Below are 19,934 nucleotides of genomic sequence, written 5' to 3'. Positions count from 1 at the left end.
GATTTTGATTGTGAAATTGATAACATTTTGACATCAAGTACTGGGGGTAACTTTTATATAGAGGACCGCAAAGGTGGAGAATTGGCTGCAACCACTTCTACCGGTAATGGTCCTCTAATATGGGACTCTATATTACCTCTACAGGGTTCTGATCAGGTGTTAATAGTCCAAAGAACATGCTCCAGTACTTTAGATGTAGATCATAAACCACTTTCCCTTCCGACATCAGATTTAACAAAGCTTCATCATCATCCTGCTGAGATGGAGCCACTAAAGGAAACCTTGCCTTCAAAGGCATGTTCTGGAGCTGTGACTGAGCCAAATCTAAACACAGAGTCCTTTGGAACGGAACAAAATTCAAAGTGTCAAAAGACTTTAGAGATTGTTGAAAGTAATGGGATCCAGAATGAGGAGTTCATCACAAGGCTGACAGACCCAACTCCAAATGCTGCAGCACAAGCAACCAGCAGTCAGACTAAGATTGTCTCTTCTTTTCCGGTAAGACATAAGATTCTTTGGAACCAGAACAGGAAAACCCAGTAATTGCCATTGCAGCAGTGCCTAGGCCATCTTTCAGAGCTGTTTATTCAGAGATTGAATTGGAGAAAAATAAGAACACTTACTGTGATCGAGTCTTCATGCACATTAGTGGGCATGGACAACCTAACGTACAAGATCCTCATGCTGAGCTGGCCTCATTACTGAACACGATCAACCAGGATAATCAGGGCTGGAAATAGCCATTACATCTTAATGAAGGGAATCACCCTTGGTGAGTATAGCCTTGCAACAGCAGTGTTTTTGGTCCTTGAAGTGAGTTGAGCCTTGTACCAGCAGTGTTTTTGGCCCTTGGAGTGAGTAGAGCCTTGCAGCAGAAGTGTTTTTGGCCCTTGAGGTGAGTTGAGCCTTGCACCAGCAGTGTTTTTGGCCCTTGGAGTGAGTATAGCCTTGCAACTGCAGTGTTTTTGGCCCTTGAGCTCAGTTGAGCCTTGCACCAGCAGTGTTTTTGGCCCTTGGAGTGATTAAATCCTTTCACCAGCAGTGTTTTTTGCCCCTGAGGTGAGTTGAACCTTGCACCAGCAGTGTTTTTGGCCCTTGGAGTGAGTAGAGCCTTGCACCAGCAGTGTTTTTGGCCCTTGGAGTGAGTATAGCCTTGCATCAGCAGTGTTATTGGCCCTTGGGGTTAGTTAAGCCTTGCACCAGCAGTGTTTTTGGCCCTTGGGGTGAGTTGAGCCTTGCAATAGCAGTGTTTTTGGCCCTTGGGGTTATTTGAGCCTTGCACCAGCAGTGTTTTTGGACCTTGGGGTGAGTCGAGCATTTAAACAGCAGAGATTTAGTTTTTGGCCCTTGGGGTGAGTTTGGGGAGAGTTTGGGGGAATCAGGGTGGATTGAGCCTCTAACCAGCAGAGTTTGGGGGAATCAGGGTGGACTGAGCCTCTAACCAGCAGAGTTTGGGGGAATCAGGGTGGATTGAGCCTAGCAGGAGCAAAATTGTGCAACGCTGATGGTGGAGGAGTATGAGGAGGAGGAGGAGGAATTGTAGAGGTTGAGCATACACATGAAACTTCATGTCAGGGTGCTTGACACCAGTGGACATGGAAATGATGGGTCTATCCAGTGTCTGTTCATTTTGATGAAAGTCAGCCGGTCAGCACTGTCAGCTGACAGCTGGCTGTGCTTATCTTTGATTATGCCACCAGCTGCGCTGAAGACCCTTTCCGATAGCACGCTGGCAGCAGGGCAGGAAGGGACCTCCAATGCATACAGTGCAAGTTCCAGCCACAAATCCAACTTGGAGACCCAATAAGTGTAGGGCGCAGAGGGATCGGAAAGGACAGGGCTGTGGTTGCCAGGTACTCCCGCAACATGCACCTATACTTGTCCCTCCTGGTGACACTAGGCCCCTCAGTGGAGGTAGTTTGGTGAGGGGGTGCCATTAACATGTCCCAGAACTTGGAGAATGTGCTCCTGTTGGGTGTGGACCGGATGGCAGTTGTTAGACTTTTGGAGGAACTCTCCTCTCTGCCGCCAATGAGAGTTGATGCAAACATCTCCATCATATTCTGTACCAGATGCTTATGGCAATCATTAAAGTGACCGGCCCTCCCCTCTATCGGAATAAAAGTCGAGATATTATTTTTATACCGGGGGTCGAGGATTGCAAAAATCCAGTAGTCGTTGCTCTCCAATGCATTTGTCACTTGAAAAGCACCCCAACATGAATTCAGCTATGTGTGCCAGAGTGTTACTTGGCATGACTTCGCTGCCCCCACCGGAATGGTCACTCTCCATTTCCTCCTCTTCCTCCTCCTCAATTTCGCCCCATTCGCACTGCAGCAATGGGACGCACTGAATTTCCCTGCTAGCCTCCTGTGTGACAATGAGATCATCTGCCACTTCGTCATCCTCCTCCTCCTCCGCCTCCATCAATATACGCTGTGAAGCGGACAGGAGTGTGCACTGACTATCCTGCTGGGATGGTTCTGCTCCTACGCCCGACTCTTCAGCGTACAATGTGTTATCCCTGATGGCGATGAGGGATTCTCGCATCAACCACAGATGACAATTGCCTGACAATTGCTGTGTATCCCACTTTGGAGTTTGGGGGTGCACTGTGCAAAGCTGGATTGATCGTCTATCGACTCCTCTCCCTGCAGTATAGCTCTGAAAAGAGCTGTTGTTGTTCTTCAGATTTCCTGCATAGTAGAAGTTAATCCCTATCCAGCCCTCAGTAGATCTCTGTCCCTATCTTTCCAAGCTGCAAATGAGATGAAGATGGCGGCGACTATTCTTATAAATCCGAGGTCACCTGATTTCGGGAGCCAGTGGCTTTTTCCATTCTTTTTTTTCAATGCCTACATTGTCGTAGTTCCAGTCCCACTTCCCATGCACAGTTATTGATGCAAAAAAAGCGCCAGGGAAGGTGGGAGGGGATACAAATTTTTACTGCGTTTGCCATGTGGTATTCGATTGGAATTGAATACCTCAAACAGCCTGAAATTCGATCGAATACCAATTCTCTAATGATAATGTGTGGAGGGGCCATTGTGGGACATAATGCTCTGTGCAGGGGCCACTATGGGATGTAATACTGTGTGGAGGGGCCACTATGGGACATAATACTGTGTGGAAGGGCCACTATGATACATAATTCTGTGTGGAGGGGCAACTATGTTACATAATACTGTATGGAGGGGCCACTGTGGCACATTATACTGTGTGGAGGGGCCGCTCAATGATATGTCTAATTAATTTAAAGCTAGGGGTTATTCCATTATGTTGATACATATACACAGAGAAAGGGTTGATAAATTTGAAAGAGCTCAGACTTTGGGCCCAAAGACTGTACACACATCTAGTCATTGTATTCCTATTGTTATGCACAGTAAGCACAGTAGGATGACATCAATTGTTAGGAAACATTGGCCTATGCTTGGATGGTGTTTACCTCAGATCCATACTCTTACTAATCCTCTGTTACTTTCTTACAGACATTCTAGAAACATAAAAGATCATCTGATCCACTGAGATTTTGGTCCATTGAGGACTTAAGTACAGACTTCTATTACTGAACAACCCCATGTGGGATGTTTTTCTTGTTTGGGATGTGTGAACTGCTCCTTGATACTTTACAGAGAACCTTTCATGCCCTCATGCATGTGCAGTTTTCTATACCTCTAAAAGGCCACAGTTTACTGAATTCCCAATATGTGCCCCTGGGCTGAAGATATGGCTAATGCTCCTATGTTGCATGTAATCCACACCATAATAGCATCGGCAGACACCTGGTACAGAACCTGTTTTTGAGATTGATCTCTTGATGTACTCTACACCAGCCGATCACTTTCCACTTACCTGATTACTAATGCATCTCCGAGGATCTCCTCTAACACACAGGTTGTGTGCATCTTCTGCTCTCTGAACCTTTGCTATGGTGTTGCTGGGCCCAAAGAGCAGCATAGAAGATGCACAAAACCTGTGTGCAAGACCAGGTCCTGGGAGTAGCATTAGTAACCAGGTAAGTACATTGTAATTATAGTTACAGCATGTGTGAGTTACAGTGTTATTAACTGTGTGGGGGGCACTATAACTGTAATAGCTCCATGTTACCGTTGTAATGCCCCCTCCAGTTAATAACAGTGCCCCCACGCCCAAGCAATGTTATGAACTTGGGAGCACTATAACTGTAATAGTGTCTTAGCAGTGCCCCCTCAGGTAATACTACATGTGGTCTTACACACAGGTTGTGTGCATCTTTGATGCTGCTCCCCAGGCCCAGTGACAGCATAGCATACCTATGGGGGGAGATTATTTCCTGTGAAGTGGGGCACTATTAGGACACTTATAAAAGTTATAATAGCTACAATAATATTATTAAATTGTGGGTGGGTGGGTGGGGGGCACTGTTATCTGGGGGGCACTATTACTGAGTGATAGTTCCCCCTAATTGAATGAGGGCCACCATCCTACTCATGTTTTTATTAGATACTTACTTTACAATATAGTGTTATATGATACAGTATTCTATATGAATGTGCTCTACTTAAGTGTTACTTTATGGTTAAGTGGTATGGACTCTATATCTCTGACTATTTATCAGCTTACACATATTGAACATATCCTTAACAAACAGTAGAGACCGTATAGCAAACACTGCATCTGCTTCTAAAATAAAGCTACAAAACTCTGACATACAAATAATGAATTCATGTTACTTCAGATGTTTTTATACTAGAGCAAAAAATAATTTCTAGCCATGCTGAGTTTTTTTTTTTTTTACAAAGTTTTTTTTTTTTTTAATACAAAGAATGGTAAAACCCATAGACTATTTCTGTAACAAATGCAAATTTGTAAGTCCTTTTACAAGTAGACCTACACATTAAAATACATACACTTTTACATTTCTATTTAGGGAAATCAGCAAAGATGTTTTTTTCATTTTTTCACATGTTTTTGCCAAATTATGCGAGAAGAAACATAATTTTAACAGAATTGTAAGTGCAAAATAGATATTAAAAAAATATAATTTATTGGTGGCACTGTAACAAATTCAAGGTTTCCTATACTTTAGTGTGACTGCAATATGCAATTTTTTTTGCTCAAAACTGGTGGTTTTAAAACTATTTTAAAAACTGTGTGCAAACCCTTGACAGGTGGACAGAATAGCCTTAATAGAAACAAAAACTAAAAAAATTCACTTATGTATGTACAACTTTAACTTTTTAAGAATCTTTAGATAAACAAGTATAAGTGAATATATAACCCCAATTCCAAAAACCGTAAAGATGTTATGTAAAATGTAAAGAAAAATAAAATACTGGGATAAAGAAACATTGCAAAGATATAGATTGTGTGTTATAGACATGACTTATTCCCTTTTTGTTTCTGTAAAGAGTGCTCCAAATTACAAATATACATAAGTGTAAGTTCACAGTTTACTCTTTATGCTAGGTTCACACCTGCGTTCGGGTCTCCGTTCTGTGGTTTCCGTCTTCTCCATGCAAGAAGACGGAGAGCACAGACCGGGTCCGGCCGTGAGTGGCGGTAAGCGTTTTATGCTCTCCACCGCAAAACTGTTTTTTTTTTAATCCGGACACAGAGTACTGCATGTCCGACTCTGTGTCCGGATTAAAAAACCCGATTTCGCAGCGGAGAGCATAAAACGCTCACCGCCGCTCACGGCTGGACAGCTTTCTCACCCATTCAAATGAATGGGTGAAAAAGACTCCTGCAGGTTTCCGTATCCTGCTCTGTTTTATGCAGGAAACAGAAACCTACAGAATGGACACCTGGGCGCAGATGTGAACGAGCTATAGGCTGGATAGCTTTCAGTATTCTCCAGAAATCTGTATGAAATTGTTTATGGTTTTATGGAGTGAATTTGTTACATAACATGTATACACATATTGCTATTTAAACATACTGTTAAAGATAACTCACTTAAGTTCTTAAGTTGGACTTTAAGGAAAATGCAAGAATAGCGTACAGAGATAAGAACTTACAAGAGCCATCTCTAGAGAACTTGAGAATTTTCAGTATAAAGTCAGAGCTGACACTTTCTACTGAACAATGAAGTGCACAGTACACTGAACTCCACAGTATTTCAGACCTCAAGGAGGAAGCAGAATGAAAAATACATTGAATTGATGAGATCCTCTTAAACAACCTATTCCCAACATGTGTAAAGGTGAAGTGGAAGAAAAACACATTGCTTTAGCAGAACTATGTGGAGTGTTACAGTTATTTTGTATTACGCAGTTTATACCTGGGGTCTGTCATCTATGTGTCTATCTACCTTTGTAAGTTGATAAGTCACTTAATTGTCATGAGTTTAGGCTTGTATGTGCTATATGTAGATTATATTTATTACAGCCAGGAGCCAACTGGCCAACAAAATTTTGGATAATTTCCACACTGTTCAACAGTGTATAGGTATACAAAAATGCATATACAGTAGAAAGATCCATCTGTCAAATTTCTGTTTTCTTTATTATCAAAAATACAAAAATTCAGGAAAACCTTCCCTGAGATCTTCCATATTTATATTTGAAATTACAGTAAAAAAAAAAAGACAGAAATGGAAAATATTCTATTTGTATCCGTCATTCTGGCAAACATTAAAGGGATTCTATCACTGGCTATAGTGATTTTTAACTAAGCATATATTTGAATAGCCTTTAGAATGGCTAATCCAGGCATACCTTCTATCCACTAATCCTGCTAACCGTTTTTGAATTCGCCCACTTTTATCAATATGCTTATTAGCCACAACGGTGTACCCATAAGTCTCTATGATGTTCTCTGAGCACTGCTTGTGTGATATGTGTAAACAGGGGCAGGGAGCAGGAGCAGGGAAGACTATTGAGTCGTCGTCATCATCATCATCAGCAGCAGCAGCCTCCCTGCTCTCACCTCCCCCTGTGCACAAATATCCACATATCACTCAGTGAATATCTGGTGCTCCGTGGTGTCTAATTAGCATATGAATAAAAGCGGGTTAATTCAAAAATGGCTGTGAGGATTAATCAATATAAGGTATGTCTAGAATAGCCTTGGGCTAGGCAAATATATGCTTAGTTAAAAATCACTATAGCCAATGATAGATTCCCTTTAATGTCATTGGCTCTGATCCTCTGACAGATACACAGACACACAGGAGTAGTGTAAAACTAGCTTAAACATACCTTTTGTTATATGCAAGTATACAAATACAAATGAACATGTATATGTGGAAAACATACTTTACACTTATGCATACACACAAAGTACTTTGCAAACAAGCACACAAATATAAAAGTACACATATATCATGTCAGCTGCTTTTACTTAAATATACATTGACACCCAATGATTTACTAATATACAGTTGTTATTCCTTTAAGGTTACCGAGTCAACCTGCGAAGCTTCTGCAGTTTCAAAAGTTCCCTTGACTTTTCCAATTAGCAGCTGATAAGACATATATAAAACCCTTCCTCCTGACCCAGATTGCCTGCCATGTTAGTTCTCTAGGTTGGCTATAAACCTAATCATGTGTATTGGATTATTATTTTCTGGCTATTCCTTTTTCCTTTTTCTGATCTGCCCTGTAACTTAATTGTGGCTTCTGGTTTGGTTTCAGTTAGTGGAGCACTTATTTCCTGTACAGTTTCTGGTGGTGATAATTCGGATGCTCAAATTCAGCAAAGCCCATGTGGTCTTGCGGTTAACACTGGTGAAAGTGTTTGGGGCTACCTTGCAGTGCTGTGCTGTCTTTAAATCACTTGTTCCTCTCTCTGTTAGCCAGTTTCTTTTTGTGCTGTAAATTACTCTTGCATCTCAACCATACTAATTACAGTAGTATAAACCCATCCTTAGTAATATCAAAGGGATAGCAATAAATATGGCTGTGGGGAGCTGGCGGTGACCAACAGCATGTTAAAAACACACTGGATGTGCACGGCCTGACGCAGGTCCAAGTCAGATGCTCTCATTACCTGTGCCTCTCTGCTCATCACCACGGCCTTGCATCTTCCATTTCCCTGAGGGATCTAGCCATGGCTTCTTAGTGGCTGTCCTGAAGAGCATATGTGGAAGAATGGTCGTCCCCGGCTCCCACGTGTATTTTGCCAACCTCCCCGCATCACCAGTGGCTCGCCTGTATCTCCTGTTCCAGTCTCTGCCAGCTGCTCCTGGTGGAGTACGATACTGATAAGCACCTGCTACATCCTGGCTTGTCATGCTGTGCAGCCACCATCTTCCTGCTGATGCAGCACCTTGCATTGTCTCTGCCACTGTCCTCCTATACCTCCTCCTGGCACCAGTTCCCCCAGACAAGTACTGGACTTTTGCTTTTATACTTGGGGAAGCCCATCCTTCCTTCGGAGCAGATTCCAGCGTAGAGGATGCCCTGATGGCATCCATAGAGAGGCTCATCAGCATGCCTTATCTATGGAATGGGGGAGGCTTTTGCAGCCATCCAGTAAACGGATCGACAATAATCTAAGGATCATTGGCTCATTTGATGGGGCTTCTTATGAAGTACATGAGATCTTGCAGAATGCCTGGAGTATTCTATTGACCGATCCGGATATTGCTCCCACTCTTAGTGTTACTCCATCTATTACCAACAGATGTGGGGTCAATTTTTTTTTTTTTTTTTTATTAAATGTAGATTGTGAGCCCCACATAGAGCTCACAATGTACATTTTTCCCTATCAGTATGTCTTTTTTTGGAATATGGGATGGAAATCCATGCAAACACGGGGAGAACATACAAACTCCTTACAGATGGTTTTTTGCCCTTGGTGGGATTTGAACACCAGGACTCCAGCACTGCAAGGCTACAGTGCTAACCACTGAGCCACCGTGTGGCCCCCCTATGTGGGGTCAATTTGAAGGATAAACTGGTCCACAGTTTTTTGTCACCGGTTAATTCTGACACCTGGCTAGGTAGACAAGCAAGAGATTTGGTAGGCGCATATTCATATGGATTGTATCGTGCCTGTAGCTCCATCAATGTGAGCAAAACTTTTCAGAGTACAGTGACTAGGAGACAGTTCAAGAACCGCAGCTTCCCCACTTCAAAACGGAAGGGGTAATCTATCTCATTACCTGCATGTGCAGGGCTCAATATGTAGGTAAAAAACTCATCGAGAGCTACGCAGACGTATTAGGGAGCATATTATTAACATCAATCATAGAGATGATACATCTGTAGCCCGACATGTCTGGGAAGTATACGCAGGGGATACTTCCTGTATTAGTTTTCAAGGTGTTGAGTTAGTGGTCCCATCACCTAGGGGGCAAATTTTGATCAGAGACTCCTCCAGAGAGAGGCACAGTGGACGTTCATTCTGAAAATGGTCAAACCAGGGGTCTTAATGAGAGTATATCCTATGCTTGCTTCATCTAAGATGTTTGCTTCTGCTGTCAGCGGGTATTTTTTTGATAGGTGTTCTGATGAATACTCTTTAACTCTTTTAGTACCTTTTGTCATGCCATGCAGGTTGATATCTGATTAGAGACTTTTTAGTGATGGACAATTATCTCCTTTGTGTCCCTCATTATGGTATGTCTGCCTACTAACATGAGGGCCGATAGTGGCCCGTATAGGATAGTGTTTTTTTTTTTTTATTATTATTATTATTATTATTATTATTATTATTTATTTATTTATATAGCACCATTAATTCCATGGTGCTTTACATTTGGGGGTTACATACAATACACAGAATATACAGGTATATATAATACTAACAGTGACCGATTGGCACAGTGGGGTAGAGGGCCCTGCCCGCGAGGGCTTACAATCTATGAGGGAAGGGGGGTAAAGACAGAAGGAGAGGGGGAGACTGTACAGATGGAGGTGTGGAGTGTTATTGGAGGTTGTAGGCCTTCCTGAATAGGTGAGTCTTCAGGGCCTTCTTGAAGCCTGTGATTGTGGGGGTCAGTCTTATGTGTCTTGGTAAGGAGTTCCAGAGTATGGGGGATGCACGAGAGAAATCTTGGAGACGATTGTGTGAGGAGCGGATGAGAGCAGAGCGGAGTAGGAGGTCATTGGAGGATCTGAAGTTACGTGTGGGCAGGTAGCGGGAGATTAGTTCAGAGATATATGGAGGGGCCAGGTTGTGGATGGCTTTGTATGTTAGTGTTAGTAGCTTGAACTCAATTTGCTGGGCTATAGGTAGCCAGTGGAGGGACTGGCAGAGGGGAGCAGCCGATGAAGATCGGGGCGTGAGGTGGATTAAGTGAGTAGCGCAGTTTAAGGTGGACTGGAGGGGGGCGAGGGTGTTTGCTGGGAGTCCATGGAGAAGGGTGTTGCAGTAGTCTAGGCGGGAGATTATGAGGGCCTGGACAAGCATCTTGGTAGTTTCCTGGGTGAGGAAGGGGCGAATTCGGTGGATGTTCTTGAGCTGGAGGTGGCAGGAGGTGTTGAGGGCTTGAATATGTGGCTTGAAGGATAGGTCAGAGTCCAGGGTTACCCCAAGGCAGGGGTGAACCTACCCCTTTCGCCGCCCGAGGCGAACTACAGAAAGCCGCCCCCCCCCTGGGAGGAGGGGGCGGAGCGTAGGGGTGTGATGGAGCGAAGGGGAGGGGCTTAGCGCCATTCGCAGGCAGAGAGCAAGCACGGAGAAGACCTGCTCTCTGCCTGAGCGTGAGGGGAGGCTGCTGGAGCAGCACTACTTCAGTGGCCTCCCCAAACCACCGCTCGGTGCTAAGCCAGTCCAGGACAGCTTGTCCTGGACTGGCTTAGGTAATAAAAAATGCCGCCCTCCCTGGGGTCCTATCATAGCGCCGCCTGAAGTGTTCGCTTCAGGTCGCCTCATGGGAGGTGCGGCGCTGCCCCAAGGCATCGGGCCTGTGGGACGGGTAATTGTTACTCTAATTGATACTCTAAGAAATGTCGGGCCTTTATAATCTTATATAATACTTAAGGGAGATGCTTCTTGGTGTCATTCCGGCAAATTATATGCATCAATTACGAGACAGACGTAGATATATACCTGTGATCGGTCTTATTTATGTTGCTGCACTATTTCAGCAGCTTCATTCGGTCAGTGGGTGGGATGTTGAGCACAAGATCAGTTCTGTTTTGATTGGCGGTTGATGTACACATGAGCAGGGACGGAGATCCGGCTGTCAGAGGGGCTGGTTGGTGATAATGTAATGTTATTGGCTCGCGTCAGCAAGGGTGGGTGGTCCTATGCCTATTTCAAGGTGCTACCTCCGCTCCCCCATGCGGCCATGTATCAGTGCCGGCAGGGGAGCTGGGGGAATGATGATAAGTCTAGCTATACAGAAGCAAAGCTAGAAAACTAGTGTAGACTATCTAATGACAACAGCATAGTAAGCCTCTGATGATATGTCAGTATTAGGAATTGCTTAACCGACATTGAAACACCTCAGATACAGGGCAATTTATTTCCTTTTTGACCTATGACGTAGGCTTCAGGATATCTGGTGGAATTAATATACCAAAACTGGCGGGTGAAGCGTGCTTATAATTACACCACTTCCACCATGTTTTTATCCTGAGCTATTTTTATGCTATAGGGAGCTTAATATGCAGGATTGATTATGCAGGATATGCACATAGGATCATTTGAATAAACCACCTTTTTATAACAAAGGGATATACCATACCTGATATTTACTAATGAGTGCGGTAGAATATTCATAGATGCCCCTACGTTTATTCCGATATACTTATACATAGATGGGCAGGCTGTTTGCTATGTCTTTGAAAATATTCCCCTTTTAACCCCTTCCCGCCGATGGCATTTTTTGATTTTCGTTTTTCGTTTTTGACTCCCCTCCTTCTAAACCCCATAACTTTTTTATTTCTCCGCTCCCAGAGTCATATGAGGTCTTAATTTTTGCGGGATAATTTTTTCTTCATGATGCCACCATTAATTATTCTATATAATGTACTGGGAAGCCGGAAAAAAATTCAGAATGGGGTGGATTTGAAGAAAAAATGCATTTCTGCGACTTTCTTACGGGCTTTGGTTTTACGGCGTTCACTGTGCAGCCAAAATGACATGTCTCCTATATTCTGTGTTTTGGTACGGTTCCAGGGATACCAAATTTTTATGGTTTTATTTACATTTTGACCCCTAAAAAAAATTCCAAAACGGTGTTAAAAAATTTTTTTTCTAAAAGTCGCCATATTCCGACGGCCGTAACTTTTTTATACGTGCGTGTACGGGGATGTATAGGGCGTCTTTTTTTGCGGGGCCGGGTGTACTTTTTAGTTCTACCATTTTCGGGAAATGTTATTGCTTTGATCACTTTTTATTCAAATTTTTATCAGAATTAAAACAGTGAAAAAATGGCGGTTTGGCACTTTTGACTATTTTTCCTGCTACGGCTTTTACCGAACAGGAAAAATATTTTTATAGATTTGTAGAGCGGGCGATTTCGGACGCGGGGATACCTAACATGTATATGTTTCACAGTTTTTAACTACTTTTATATGTGTTCTAGGGAAAGGGGGGTGATTTGAACTTTTAATTCTTTTTATATTTTTTAATATTTTTTTAACTTTTTTTTTTATTTTTTTTTTGCATTTATTAGACCCCCTAGGGGTGTTGAACCCCAGGGGGTCTGATCACTAATGCAATGCATTACAATGCTAATGCATTGCAATGCATTGCAAAAAATCATCATCTCTTTTGCAGGCTGCATACACCAGCCTGCAAAAGAGAGAATTTGCAGACCGGCTGGGAGCCTTTAACAAGGCTCCCGGCTGTCATGGCAACGGGGGGTCGGCCCTGGAGCATGCTCCAGGAGCCGGCGATCCCTGCCAAAATGGCGGCGCCCATGCGCCGCCGGGAAAATGGCGCCTCCGGCGCCTTTGACAGCAGCGCCGGAGGGGTTAATGCCTCCGATCGGTCCGGCTCCCGGGCGGTCGCCATAGTTACAGACCCGACACGCGCCGTACTATTACGGCGCATGTCGGGAAGGGGTTAAAGAGGGTGTTGTGGTTCACTTCTAGTTTCTGCATACACTTTTCTTGCAATTGTTTGTAAGTTTGGAGTTTTTTTTAAATTTCTTAATAAAGAAGTGTTTTTAATGCGTCCTATTTAGGGTTGCTCATCCATCATTATTCAGAATTATTTTTGGGCATGCAATATTTACTATCTCTTATTTAGTTTTGGGTCGCCACCACACCTAATACTTAGATACTATGTCCACTAGGTCTCAGAAGCCAAAATCTCAAAGCTAGGGATGAAGCATCAACCTCGTACAGTTTACCAGAACTTTTCCAAACTCTGGTCCTTCTGGTTCTGCTAAAGGTGGCTCTAATTACTTACCTTGCAGCTTCTAACATTGAAGCTATGGTGGGCACAGGGGCCGCTGACCTGGACCCCTCATTGGGGTTCATCAGAATCTGGCAGCTCTACTCCAGTGAACTTTCAAAGCTGTCTATGATTTTACCAAATTCAGGACCTTGGCTCCAAGATTGCTGACATGGAGGATAAAATAGATGACATCGCTGATGTCTTTCAGGAGCATGAAGCCTGTCTTGATGGACAAGTAAAGGAACTTGAGGCATTTGCACTAAAGCTTGAGGACTTAGAGAACAGATTAAGTATGGTCAGCATTCGTGTTAGAAGTCTGTCACTATGCTATGTGAAACTGCCACTGTCCTATTCTCTAAAGTGTTGCCACTAGTTGACCCCTCACTACTACATATGGATTGCATTCATTGTGAGTTGGGGAAACCCAAAAACCCAAATATTGCTATAGATGTAATCCTCAAGCTCTGTTATTTTGAATTCCGTGAGCAGATCCTTCCTTCGGCCAGAAATGTACAACTTTTACTTTATATGGCTCTATCGGTTCAACTGTTTGCAGACTTAACCCAGATTACCCTGGACAGGCGCAGGAACTGTCACTCTAGCAGTTAAGAAAACCCAGATACGCTACCACTGGGGCTTCCATTTCTACATCACCTTTACTTTTAAAGGCAAGGAATTTCTTATCCACTCCCTGGTAGAAGACCTACAAGTTCTATGGTGTGAAGGATTGCAGGTGGAAGAATCCGACCCAGCTGATCCACTACCGCAAAGACCTTCCCATTCCATCCCATTGCTAAATGCAAGATATCAGAGACTACTACTCCTCCAGTGGTAGCAAACTTAGCTTTCTCCTGATGAAATCTGACTTGCTAACTTTGTTTTTGTTACGCTACTGGATGTAGATGCTATTTTATATTAAGACTCTGTTATTTGAATGTTCTGGTTATAGACTTTTACCACAATCTCTTGCCATGCTGAGCCTAACTAGCTCACTTAGTACACGATATTCATGTTGTAGGTGTTCGTGTTAATGACTTTTTGCTTAAATTCCATGGAAGCCCTTGGATTGGCTTTAGTGGTTTTCTCTGTTTCATATTCCTGTTTATTTTGCTCTTATTTGGGGGTTAACTGTGTCGGTGGTCACCATGTCCCCACTGCAACTTAGAAGCCCCAGGGATGACTGCATTCCATCTCACCCCAAGGTGTGCACCCTCTTTCTGAGTTTATTGCTATGGTTATCTCAGACTCATGTTCCTTTTTCCCTGCAGTTCTACTCATATGTCTATTGTATTTGTAACTGTTCTAAGGTTCTGTCTCGCTTCACCCACCTCATTTCTCAAATACTTTCACTCTCATTACACCTTTTTAGGCCAGGTCCTGAACCAGTCCAAGAGCAGAGGTATAGCAATACAGCTTAGGTCCTCAGTTCCCCTACTGGATGTTGACTTAGTAACTAACATCCCCGAGGCCGCTAAATGATTCTTCACTGCAAATTCTATGGCCCACAAATATGTCTATATGCTCCTACTGATTCCCCTATAGATTTTTTTTTTTTTTTTTTAAATTAACGTTGCAATCTCTTAGGCCTCTCAGATTTTTAAACATTGATCTGGTGTGGGGACTTTAATTTTACTGTCAATACTATCATGTTCGGTATTCTCCATCAACAGATAAACCTTCCTCCAAGGCTCTGCAGCACCTGACCATTACGGATGCCTGATATGATTTCAATGGAAATGGAAGAGGCTACATGTATTTTTCACCAACTCATCATTACTACACCAGAAATGATATTACCCTTAAGCCGCCCACTACCCCATGTTCTCACTGGCAACTGAATGAGTTTCTTCTGACTGACTATGGTATTCTGGTATGGTATACTATACCCACAACAAACTTAATCACTTTCTGCCAGTGTTCCAATTTGTACCTTATAAGTTAAAGGGATCAGGGATTAGGGTATCTTCCAGACTAAGAACACAGTTCAGGTTCAAGCTGAAGTGGCCTCCTGGTAGAACATGTGGCTGGCACATATCTGACCTGTAAAAGGCTATGTTAAGATGACTATAAAGCATTTTTGACAGCAAGATAAACTTCTAGCTTTTTATCTTAAAAATGATGATCTAAAAGCATGGTTAATCAATAGTTGTCACTTGGCATGATTATATGGGAAAGTTGTCTATACATTAGCAATAATCTTATCATGCTCACCAGCAGGTCCAAGGCCCCAGTTTGGATCTCTACTCCATACTTCCATAGTTAGTCTTGGTTGGCCTTGATAGGCACTGGTTTAGTGTTAGTTCGCAAACCACAACTATTACCCTTTACCTAAAGCTACTAGATGTACTGGGAAAAGGTGGGTCCCAGTCGGTACTTAACCATGTAACGTGATAGTTGAGGATTGGAGTGACTACTATCATTATCATGCACTTAAGACTTCCTTAAATGTACCAAAAATATTAATTATTGTGGTACATATGGAAGGTCCAAATGCCATACAATAAAGCTAGTGCAGGGACTCTAAACAGATGTCTGCAATAGATGCTTGAATGGGATAACTACCAGTCACTGACCTACTAGTAACAAATAAAGAATTTTGCATCCAGTGAAATGACAGAGAACATAGTGGATACCCAATAAAGGAGAAGAATGAGTTTAGAAATGTGGATGTAAACCCAGGATAACTGAAATAACAACCTGCTATTTCTTCACACTTTATTGCAAAACTAAGTTGTAATGACAACATGCTATGATGTCTGTACACTGTGTACGAGCCAAAGTAACATACAGACTATTCACCAATAAAGTCTACATTTGTATTGGTCCGTTTAAGGTTCCTTCCCAATGGTCATGATGTCATATTAGTGGATGCAATGACCAAGACTACATCGAAGCTGCCTAAAAGTGGGCTTGCTCAAACTTTTATTTCCAAAATGTCTCTTAATTTCTTTTAACTTGTCTTACAGTAAAGGAAAGTCATTTGCAATCAAAATAGATCATTAAAACCACTATTTTTGTTCAAATACTTCACATTGTCAAGAAAAATACTGATGTTGTGTTTTTATGATTTATAGACATTTTTAGGGTGTTTTGCTATCTGAAGGCTATTCAATATAAGACCACATTTCTTAAGTCTTACAGCTCAGAGAATGAATTCCATGTCTGACTGTAAAACATTGTCTTTCAGCTAAAAGGAAAATTGCACTGGAAATGTCTTTGTAGCCGCTATTGTTGTTTTTATATAAAATGAAACTTCATAAAACACTAGACAGGCTCTATCTTTCTTGCTGCCAATTTCAAGTAGTGTTGAAAAACTGAAGTAGCCTGTAGATAATAACTAGCATAGCAGAGGTTATTGAGAAAAGCCTAGTTACTCAAAACCATAACACAACTGTAACAAATTAAAAACAATACACTTTACGACACTTATTATACAAAACTATGGAGTAACAAAAAGTTGTCATTTTCAACATAGCGTGGAAACATTGAAGGACGACAGGAATGGTAACTGAATGTTCTCTCCTTGGAAGTTCTAACAGATTTGTTTTTACTTTGATCAAAACTAGTGCCTAGGAAAAGTGGAATAGTTGCCTATAGCAGCCAATTTGGTTAAAACATTAATTTCCACCCTGCCACAGTAAAGTGAAAACTGAAATTTATGTACAATGCTAATACCTGTATTTGTGCCAATTTTACAAAATTGCCCTCTGTATTTTGAAACATCATAGATAGAGATGAGCGAACAATGTTCGATTCCATATGAACACCGCGTTGCAAATGCACTTAAAGTTGGATTCCCCTCCCACCTTCCCTGGCGCTTTTTCTGCACCAATAACAGCACAGGGGAGGTGGGACAGGAACTATGACAATGGAGGCATTGAAAAATCTAGGAAAAAGCCATTGCCTGCCGAGGACATGTGACCTCTGATTCAAACGAACAGGCGGCATCCGCTCCGATTCATTTGTGCTTGCACTTAGTTAGAAAGAGACATCTGCTGAGGGCTAGTTAGGTTTTAGATTCTGCTAGGCAGGAATAGCAAAGAAGAAGAACCACAACAGCTCTTTTAAGAGCTACACTAAAAGGAGCAGCTCAAACAAGCTTGGCACAGTGTCTACCCACAAACACTAAAGTGGGACTCACAGCAATTAAGCCAGCAATTAAGCCAGGCTGTATCTGCACAACCCAGCTTTCCACGGTGGGGATTAAGCTAAGTGGGATATACTGAAATTGTATGCCCATATACTCCATATATGCTTAATCCAGTGTTCAACAGTGTGTCGTCCCCCCCCCCCCCCCCCCGAAACTAAGGGGTATATACTGAAATTCTCAGCCCATATACACTATATACACTTCATCCAGGTTGTCACGGTGTGTACCCCCAAAAAGCAATGGGATATACATTCTAATTTTCAGGCTATATACGCTTCATCCAGATTGTCACGGTGTGTACCCCCCAAAAACCAGTGGGATATACATTCTAATTCTCAGGCTATATACGCTTCATCCAGGTTGTCATGGTGTGTACCCCCCAAAAACCAGTGGGATATACATTCTAATTCTCAGGCTATATACGCTTCATCTAGGTTGTCACAGTGTGTATTCACCAAAAAGCAGTGGGATATACATTCTAATTCTCAGACTTTATACGCTTCATCCAGGTTGTCATGGTGTGTACCCACAAAAAAGCAGTGGGACCCCACAGGTGACCGTGACCCAGTCTGAATATTTACCATTAACAAGTACCCTCTGTTTCCTATCAGTGAGCCAGTTGCTAACCCATATGCATATGTTTTCCCCCAGTCCCAACATTCTCATTTTGCATACCAACCGTTTATGTGGAACAGTATCAAAAGCCTTTGAAAAGTCCAGGTACACCACGTCTACTGCATTACCCATGTCCAGTCTTGAACTGACCTCCTCATAGAAGCTGATCAGATTAGTCTGACAGGACCGATTCCTCATAAACCCATGCTTATTGGGTGTTATAAGATTATCTACATTGAGATACTCCAGGATAGCATCTCTTAGAAAGCCCTCAAATATCTTTCCCACCACAGAAGTTAAACTTACTGGCCTATAGTTTCCAGGTTCACTTTTACACCCCATTTGCTATTTGCCAATCCTGTGGAACAGACCCAATTACTGAATCCTTAACCCCTTCCCGACATGCGCCGTAATAGTACCGCGTATGTCGGGTCTGTAACTATGGCGACCGCTCGGGAGCCGGGCGGCCGCCATAGCCGCCAGGTGTCTACTGCTTTAAGCAGTAGACAACCGGCTCTAATGCCTCTGATCGGTCCCCGGACCGATCGGAGGCATTAACCCCTCCGGCGCCATGGTCAAAGGCATGCTCCAGGGCCGACGTCACGTTGCCATGACAGCCGGGAGTCTTTACAAGGCTCCCAGGCTTGTCTGCAAATTCTCTCTTTTGCAGGCTGGTCTATGCAGCCTGCAAAAGAAAGGATGATTTTTTTGCAATGCATTGCATTAGTGATCAGACCCCCTGGGGTTCAACACCCCTAGGGGGTCTAATAAATGCAAATAAATAAATAAATTTAAAAAAAAATATATATATAAAAAAATATAAAAAGTATTAAAAGTTCAAATCACCCCCCTTTCCCTAGAACACATATAAAAATAGTTAAAAACTGAAACATATACATGTTAGGTATCCCCGCATCCAAAATCGCCCGCTCTACAAATCTATAAAAATATTTTTCCTGTTCGGTAAACGCTGTAGCGGGAAAAATAGTCAAAAGTGCCAAACCGCAGTTTTGATTCTGATAAAAATTTGAATAAAAAGTGATCAAACCAATAACATTTCCCGAAAATGGTAGAACTAAAAAGTACACCCGGCCCTGCAAAAAAAGACGCCCTATACATCCCCGTACACTTACGTATAAAAAAAGTTACGGCCGTCGGAATATGGTGACTTTTAGAAAAAAAAATTTTTAAAACAGATTTGGATTTTTTTTAAGGGGTCAAAATGTAAATAAAACCATATAAATTTGGTATCCCTGGAACCGAACCAAAACACAGAATACAGGGCACATGTCATTTTGGCTGCACAGTGAACACCATAAAAATGAATCCCGTAAGAAAGTCGCAGAAATGCACTTTTTCTTCAAATCCACCCCATTCTGAATTTTTTTCCTGCTTCCCAGTACATTATATAGAATAATTAATGGTGGAATCATGAAGAAAAATTTGTCCCGCTAAAATTAAGACCTCATATGGCTCTGGGAGCGGAGAAATAAAAAAGTTATGGGGTTTAGAAGAAGGGGAGTCAAAAACGAAAAAACGAAAATCAAAAAATGCCATCGGCGGGAAGGGGTTAAATATTAGATACAAGGGTCTATATATGACCATGCTTAATTCCCTCAGAACTCGGGAGTGTATTCCATCTGGACCGGGCGATTTCTCTATTTTAATGTTTTGCAGGCGGCGGCGTTCTTCTTCCTGGGTTAAGCAGGTAACATTTAATTGAGAGTTAACATTACCCCTTGTCATGTTGCTAGCCAACAGATTTTCTTGTGTAAACACTGTAGAGAAGAAGGCATTTAATACTTTAATACTTTTTCCTCATCCTCCTCCACCATTACACCCAGATTATTTTTAAGAGTGCCCACATTGTCAGTTTTTATTCTTG

The sequence above is a fragment of the Leptodactylus fuscus genome, chromosome 4 (assembly GCF_031893055.1).
Source record: "Leptodactylus fuscus isolate aLepFus1 chromosome 4, aLepFus1.hap2, whole genome shotgun sequence".
Classification (NCBI taxonomy): domain Eukaryota; kingdom Metazoa; phylum Chordata; class Amphibia; order Anura; family Leptodactylidae; genus Leptodactylus; species Leptodactylus fuscus.
Note: the sequence above shows the minus strand (reverse complement) of the source record.